Source organism: Bos indicus x Bos taurus, chromosome 23, assembly GCF_003369695.1.
Source record: "Bos indicus x Bos taurus breed Angus x Brahman F1 hybrid chromosome 23, Bos_hybrid_MaternalHap_v2.0, whole genome shotgun sequence".
Classification (NCBI taxonomy): Eukaryota; Metazoa; Chordata; class Mammalia; order Artiodactyla; family Bovidae; genus Bos; species Bos indicus x Bos taurus.
This window is the reverse complement of record NC_040098.1, coordinates 30181777-30189690: the sequence shown is the minus strand read 5'-3', so window position 1 is coordinate 30189690 and position 7914 is coordinate 30181777. Positions and strand designations below refer to the sequence as shown.

General features: G+C 37.5%; 1 pseudogene; it reads left to right on the top strand.

Annotated features, from left to right (window-relative positions):
• The first annotated feature begins 657 nt into the window (after window positions 1–657).
• Window positions 658–1583, top strand: LOC113881193 (annotated as a pseudogene).
• The last annotated feature ends 6331 nt before the right edge of the window (window positions 1584–7914 follow it).

Below are 7914 nucleotides of genomic sequence, written 5' to 3'. Positions count from 1 at the left end.
AATTCTCACTACATTTAAAGGTGATAATCTCATGGGATTTCTAGAAATGTTCCCTACTAAATTCACTTTTTTATTCTAGTCACATCATATCTTTGTCTTCTCCTTTCATGAGTTTCCCAAATATTGAATGATTCCTTTTAATAGCAAGCACTCTAATGTTTACATCTCCATTGAGAGTTCTTTATAGCTCTTATTATTCCCTCACTGTCAATGTTTCTTAGGTTAAAAACCCTTCAAATGATTTTGTACTAAGTCAAGAGACAGTAGTGTGGCTGAGAGCTTAACAATTTACCCTCTGTTAGATCTTACGATGATAAAAGACAGGTCTTTATCAGAAAAGATGGTAGGCTGGCAATTTGCTCTAAATCCCTGGAAAAAAGAAAAGATTTTTTCTTGAAAAGATGTATATATATATTTGAAAAGATATGTCAAATAAAAAACAAAGTGTTTGAGTAACAGTCCATAAATGGCATATAATGTTAATAATTAATAATCTAGTGGTCCAAATATTGTATAATCTGTGCTGCTCAGACTATTTAAAACACCACCGCTCTACCTCAAAATATTATTGTCTAGATGGGAAAATCCTCAGCTGCGGGAAACTGGTTCCCATCAGAGATAGCATTCCATATGTTATTTTTTTTTTTCTTTCAAGTGATGCTGAATCGAACATCAGTCACTGAATTTCTCCTCCTAGGAGTGACAGACATCCAAGTACTGCAGCCTGTTCTCTTTGTGATTTTCCTTGCAACTTACATTGTCAGCTTGGCTGGAAATGGAGCTATCCTGATGGTTGTCATCTCTGATTCAAGACTGCATTCTCCTATGTATTTTTTCCTGGGAAACCTGTCATGTCTGGATATCTGCTACTCCACAGTGACTCTGCAAAGATGCTGGGGAACTTCCTCTCTACACACAAAGCAATTTCTTTCTTGGGATGCATAAGCCAGCTTCATTTCTTCCACTTCCTGGGCAGCACAGAGTCCATGTTGCTGGCTGTAATGGGCTTTGACCACTTTGTAGCTATCTGCAAACCACTTCATTATACTCTTATCATGAATCATCAAGTCTGTATCCAGATGGCTGTCACTGTCTGGATCACTGGTTTTTTCCATGCCCTGCTGCACTCAGTAATGACCTCTCACTTAAACTTCTGTGGTTCCAACCATATCCATCACTTCTTCTGTGATGTTAAGCTGTTGCTGGAGTTGGCCTGTGGGACTGTTAAGCTCAATGTATGGCTGCTCAATACTGTCACAGGCACCATTGCCATGGGCTCATTTTTTCTAACATTCCTGTCCTATTTCTATGTTATTATCTATCTTTTCTTCAAGACCCATTCTTGCAGCATGCTTCATAAAGCACTGTCTACTTGTGCCTCCCACTTCTTGGTAGTTGTTCTTTTCTACGTCCCTGGTTTTTTTGTTTACATTCATCCAGCCTCAAGTAGCTCCATGGATCAGGATCAGATCATTGCCATTATGTACAGTGTGGTCACTCCTGTGCTAAATCCGCTGATCTATACTTTGAGGAACAAGGAAGTAAAAGGGGCCTTGAGGAGGGTGATGTGAAGGAGGCTCTGACTTGAAGATATCTGAAGAACTCTTCAGAGGCGTAAATAAATAGGTAATGAGAAATTGGAGAGCCTACTAGGTCCCTCCATCCACGGGATTTTCCAGGCAAAAGTACTGGACTGGGGTGCCATTGCCTTCTCCATAGCAAATTTATACTGCTTCTCAAATTGTTTACTCTTTGTAAAACAGAGTGCCTGTGTGCTAAGTTGCTTCAGTTGTGTCTGACTCTTTGTGACCCTTGGACTGTACCTTATTAGGCTCCTTTGTCCATGAGATTCTCCAAGCAAGAATACTGGAGTGGGTTGCCATTTCCTCCTTCACGGGGTCTTCCAGATTCAGGGACTGAACTCACATCTCTTATGTCTCCTGCATTAGCAGGTGGTTCTTTACCACTAGTCCTACCTGAGAAGCCTATGAAACAGAAGGAATGGTATAAAGAAAAAATAAATGAAAAAGCCCAGTAAATTGTGTTAATCAGTGCATTCCTAGGTAATACAAGGGAAATTTGAACATATGTACACTATGCATGGAATCTGAAAGTTGAATTTGTTTGGCAGATATTGGTTGATACAAATGATCTGTCACGTTTGTGCTCTTAAATAAAATCAGGTACAGAAATTTGCCTCAGTTACTCATACATTGTATAGCTGGAAAGTGCTTGGGCCAGTTTATCTGTGTGTTTCCTGCAAGGTAACATATTATAATGTGGACAATAAAATTATTATGCCATTATACTTTACAGATTTGAATTTAGGATCATGGGCAAAAATGGAAAAGTAAATACTAACTCACACATGAGTGAAAGGACATTTTTAATCAGTATGTCGTGATTTCTTTTTCTCTAAGCAGGGAGGCAAATAATTAAAACAAATATTGCTGTTAGTTCTAGTTAACAGAGGTAAAGTAACCAATGATTTATCTAGAGTTTTGTGAACTCTGACTGCAAAGATGCATTATAAGTCAACTGACAACTTGTCAAAGATTACTGAAAAATATTGGTAAAACTATAGTCAGTTTGAAAAACATCTCAGGAATACATTTTTAGCTTTTAGCATGTTATCTTCCCCTCAATTTTTGGTCATGAATATTGAGTTTCAAAACTTTCCCTATCATTTATTTTGTTCTTTGATTTCTATACTTATTTTCACAGACTGTAATGTGATATAATATGATGTAATTCCAGTGAAATATAAAGAATTCCTCAAAAATTTGTCTTGCTTTCCTTACCTGTCACCAAGCTATGCTAAGTGAAAGTTATTAAATAGCAATTGCTGAAGTATGTTTGGAGGCTAATAGACAAGAATTACTATGTTCCTCACTTTCTAAGTTCCTAGATGTGCCACTGAATCTGAATCCATGGTGGGTGCCGATACTTACAACTATTTAGAGATACAGAATTCCTGGTGTCCAGTGTTTAGGACTCCCTGCTGAAGGCACAAGTTCAATTCCTGGTTGGGGAACTAAGAACTCACAAAATAAGTAACACAGTCAATAAATAAAAAATAGGAATAATAAATAAATAAAATAGAGATACAGACAGATAAGACTATAAAAGGATATTTTGAGGGCACAGATGGACTGCTCAAATTTTTTACATTCACTTTTGTAAACCCAAGAAATTTGGTTCTAACCTTACTCACATGGTTCTTCCATCTTCCAATTCTACCTTCTTTGGTCTCTTGATTCCAATTTTGTTTAGAAAAGAATGTGTGTGGGAGAAGGCATCTTACATCCTGCACTATCTCAGACAGAATTGCTATTGAACAGAATTTTTGACATAATCCAAGCTTTGTAGAGACTGTAAACTGTAGAGGAGCACATGGTTACCTATTGCTGTATGACACGCTGTCACCCTAAATACAGATAGGTAAACACCTATTTAATTAAACTGCATTATTCAGTGATTCAGAAATTGGGGAATGTACAACAGAAAAGCACTGACTCTATTGAATGTTTCAGGTCTCATTTGAGATGACTTTATCAACAGATTAATGAAATAATTTGTTAAACTTCAATGTATTTGTATGACAAATGTTTTCAGAACAATAAAAATAAAAAGACACATATAATGTGTTATGACCATATGACAGTCTCTTCGAGCTGTTCTTATATAAGGAGACAGGGCAGTGACCAAACACAAATTGTGAGTTTTAAGTAATCTTTCTGATTTTATGTCCAAATAAATCAGTGTTAGACTTCTGTTTATTGATTTTATTCCTCAGCCCTATCTATAGGAAATTTTCTCAAGAAAACATTCCTCCAGATTTTTCTCTAATGAGTAACTCTGGGAACTGATCTCTAAGGCCAAAATGATTTCTTCCTCAAAATCCTTCTGGTTCAAGAGAGATGAAGATTGATAATGCCCAGCTTCTAAACTACATTATTTTTACCTGGTCTCATCAGTGTATTCCAAGGCCCTGGCTCCTTTGCTCTTTCCATCTACTCACCAGTATCATTGGATAGAATGGATAATTCCAAGGTCATTGTTTACAGAGATTGGGGTAGCCAGAGGCAAGTGTTGAAGCTGTCATTTGGCAAATGGAGTAATAGGATCAGCTTTCAAAGTGGACTATAGAGAGTTCAAGTTCTACACTTGGTGGACTGCATAAGGTTGACAGTCTATTTGATTTGTGTATCTGTTTCCAATGCAGTATGTAAATCAAGCCAGCTGAAAGAAAATATCTTAATGGTTAAGACAGCTACTGTAGAACTGCCTAGTTGGAAGTTAAATATGTAAGCCAGAGTTAGGAAAATAAGTTGAAATTAGAAGTATAACTTGAGAGTTATCTGTTTATAGATATATAAAGCACAGAACTAGAAGACAGAGAAGAGGAGACGCACAAAAGTGGATAATAAGGAGGAAGAGCAGTAACCAGCCAAGGAGACTGGAAAGGAGCCACAATGGTGGCTCTCCTTGAATGCAGATTTTTTTATTATTGGAGTATAATTGCTTTACAATGTTGTATTAGTTTCTGCTGTACAGCCAGATGAATCAGCTATATGTATACACTTATCTTTTCAAAATGTGTTTCAGATGCCAATGGCACGGATGCTGATGGCATGGGCATTAGTAATTGAGGGTAGAGACAGTGAGCCTGTTAAGCTGCTGATGAAATTAATAATTAAGAAATTATTAATGTCATGAATATATTTTGAACTTCAGCAAAAATGAAAAACAATTGAAAGATGGACAAAGTACATTGCATTTGTAATGGCAATTAGAATGCTTGGATAGATGTTGGAATGCATATAGATATTCCTTGGATGAAGCAGATACAATATTACTACTAAAGCAGAGAGCAAGAAGTGAAGAAGACACACATTGGCGATATCAGCCTCATTCTCCTAGGGAGAAGTGTGAGGTCTGGGATACCACAATAAAAGAAAATATTTGAGTGTTAATACCAACAGTAGGAGAATCCTGGTGTTCCAGTGCTTAAGAATCTGCCTGCCAATGCAGGGGACACAGGTTTGATTACTGGTCCGGGAAGATCTTATATGCTGCTCAGCAGCTAATCCCGTGCGCCACAACTCTTGATCCCAAGCTCTAGAGCCTGCGAACCACAACTACTGAAGCCCGCATGCTCTAGAGTCCATGCTCTGCAACCCGAGACGCCACCACAATGAGAAGCCCATGCACCACAACGAGGGTGTAGCCTGGGCTCACAGCAGCTGGAGAAAGGCCGCGCACAGCAGTGAAGACTCAGTGTGGCCAAAAATAAACAAATACAATTTTTTTAAAAACACCAACAGTGAAGTGTCAGACTCAGAAGGAACAAAAGCATTACTGCTTCTCCTCATTCCTCTCTTTTGTATTCCATAGAACCACAGTAATAAATGAGTAGAATACCTAAACGATAATCATCTTTCTGTGCAGATCAATAGGATGTGACTGGCGCTCATTCCTTAACTGTCATGGCCCAACTTCCTTCCATTTTATATAGAATTCTCCCAGAGCAGTCCCCAAGATGAGAAAGTGTATCCATACCTCTGTCCCAGGAAGTGAAAGATAATTTTAGAGAGTGAGGATCCCCAAGGAGAGAGGGGTCTGGAATTCTCAAGAAGGAAGAAAGGACAAACTTTTTTTCTTTCTCCACATTCCTTAGGATTATATAACAATAATGTATCCTGCCTAAGGACAGTCTTTGGATTCAACCTTCTGTTATCTTAAAATTATGGGAGTAGACCTGGTCTTTACAAGGATGTATCTTGCCTGAGGACAGTGTTATCTTAAAATGTAAATTATGGGAGTAGGTCTGATGAGGTCTTTACACCCTCCAGACATTCTTTGGATTATATAACCTCATTGTTAACACTAGCAAGCAGGTACTCTTTCTGCCCCCTTCTGATGCCTATGTCAGAAGCTTTTTCTATCTCCTTTATACTTTAACAAAACTTTATTACACACACACACACAAAAAAATTTTTAGAGAGTGCAATACTAAGTGAAGTAAGACAGAGAAAGAGAAGTATCATATGACATCCCCTGTATGTGGACTCTCAAAGAAATGATACAAATGAACTTACTTGTGGGACAGAAAAAAACTCACAAACTTAGAAAATGAACTTACGGGTGCCAGGGGAAGGGATAGTTAGGGACTAGTATGGCTGTGTACACACTGCTATATTTAAAATGTATAACCAACAAGAACCTATTGCATGGCACATGGAACTCTCTCAGTGTTATGTGCTGGCCAGGATGCGAGGGGAATTTGGAGAGAATGGATACATGTACTTGTATGACCTGAGTCCCTTCACTCTTCATGTGAAACTACCACAACATTGTTAATTGGCTAAACTCCAATTAAAAAAAGAAAGTTTAAAGTTTGGGGGGGGGAAGAAAACATAGGCCATTGAGACCTATACTGTCTGTGATTCTTAAACTAAGAAAGAAGTACAGTAAGGAAAGAAAATAGGAATGATGGGAAAAAAACAAAAATGGAACTCAAGATAGGAGTTCCCCAAGGAGAATTCTCTCATACTGCAGGTATAGAAAGATCCTCCCAAACCCCAGGGATATTCTCTCTCAGGGTTTGTCTGAAGATCTGTGGAACGTAAAAGACAGGCAGAATTTCAGAAAGTAGAGGTTTTGGAAGATGAAGAGCTTATGTATCTGGTCCCAATATAAGTTGTCCCTTCAAATACATTTTTACTCTTTATTTTTCTCAATGTTTTTCTATTATTTACTTTACAGGAGTGTCAACCTGGTAAGCTTTCTTAGCAGTGAACTTGAACACTCAAACAGGTAGGAGAATGAGCCAGGAGACAGGCTGAGGAGTTGCACTTATTGTCTGCCTTCTTGCTAGTATTGAAGTTGAATGCCCAGGATTTCGGGCTAGTTTCCTATCTTATGATGGACTCCCCATTGTGTTTGTGGATTATGAAGGCTCTTTACTGCCTACATTTTTATTGCCTTTCTCTAAGTGTTCTCCAGAGTAAATATGTGATCTTTAAATATTCAGGATGCAGTGAAATAATCATTTGGTACATAGTCTGATTACTATTATCTTTAGATGTTAGGAAAAGGTTCTCTTCCCCAAGGATTTTTGAAACAATTTTATTTTGCGGGTAGAGAACCAAAAATGAAGTTTGGCATATCATGCATCTCTTAAGCAGGAGTGATAAAGTTGAACAATATAAAAATATACATGGTTATCAAGGAAAGCTACTCTGAATACCTGGAAGCCAGCCTTCAATAAAGCTGAAATAATGGTTAGATATTTACTCAAAATTTTTTCTAGCTATAAGGGTGAGAATCCCATGGGATTGCTAGAAATGTTCCCTACTGAATTCACTTTTTAATTCTAGTCACATCAACTCTTTTTCTTCTCCTTTCAAGGATTTTCCAAATTTAAAATATTTCCTTTTTATATAAAGCATTCCATGGTTTGCATCTCTATTTCAATTTCCTTAGAGCTCTTACTGTCCTCTCTTTGTTGATTACTCTTAAGTACATCAAATGAGTTCTTACTTTGTTAAGAAAAAGCAGCGTAGTGGACTATTTAAAAATTGACTCTCTGTTAGATCCTAGGATGATAAAACACAAATGTTATTAGAGAAGAGGGTAGGCTGGCAACATGCTCTGAATCCCTGGAAGAAAGAAAAATATTGATAAATCTAATTTTTTAAAAGTGTTTGAGTAACAGTCCACAAACACCATGTAACTTCAATATTTAATAATCTAGTGGCCCAAATATTGTACAACCTGTGATGCTGGGACTATTTAAACAGCAATGCTCTCTATCTCAAAATATTATTGTCTGGGTGAGAAAATTCTCAGCAGGACTCTGGTTCCCATCAGAGATCGCATTCCATGTTATTTTGTCTTTTCTTTCAAGTG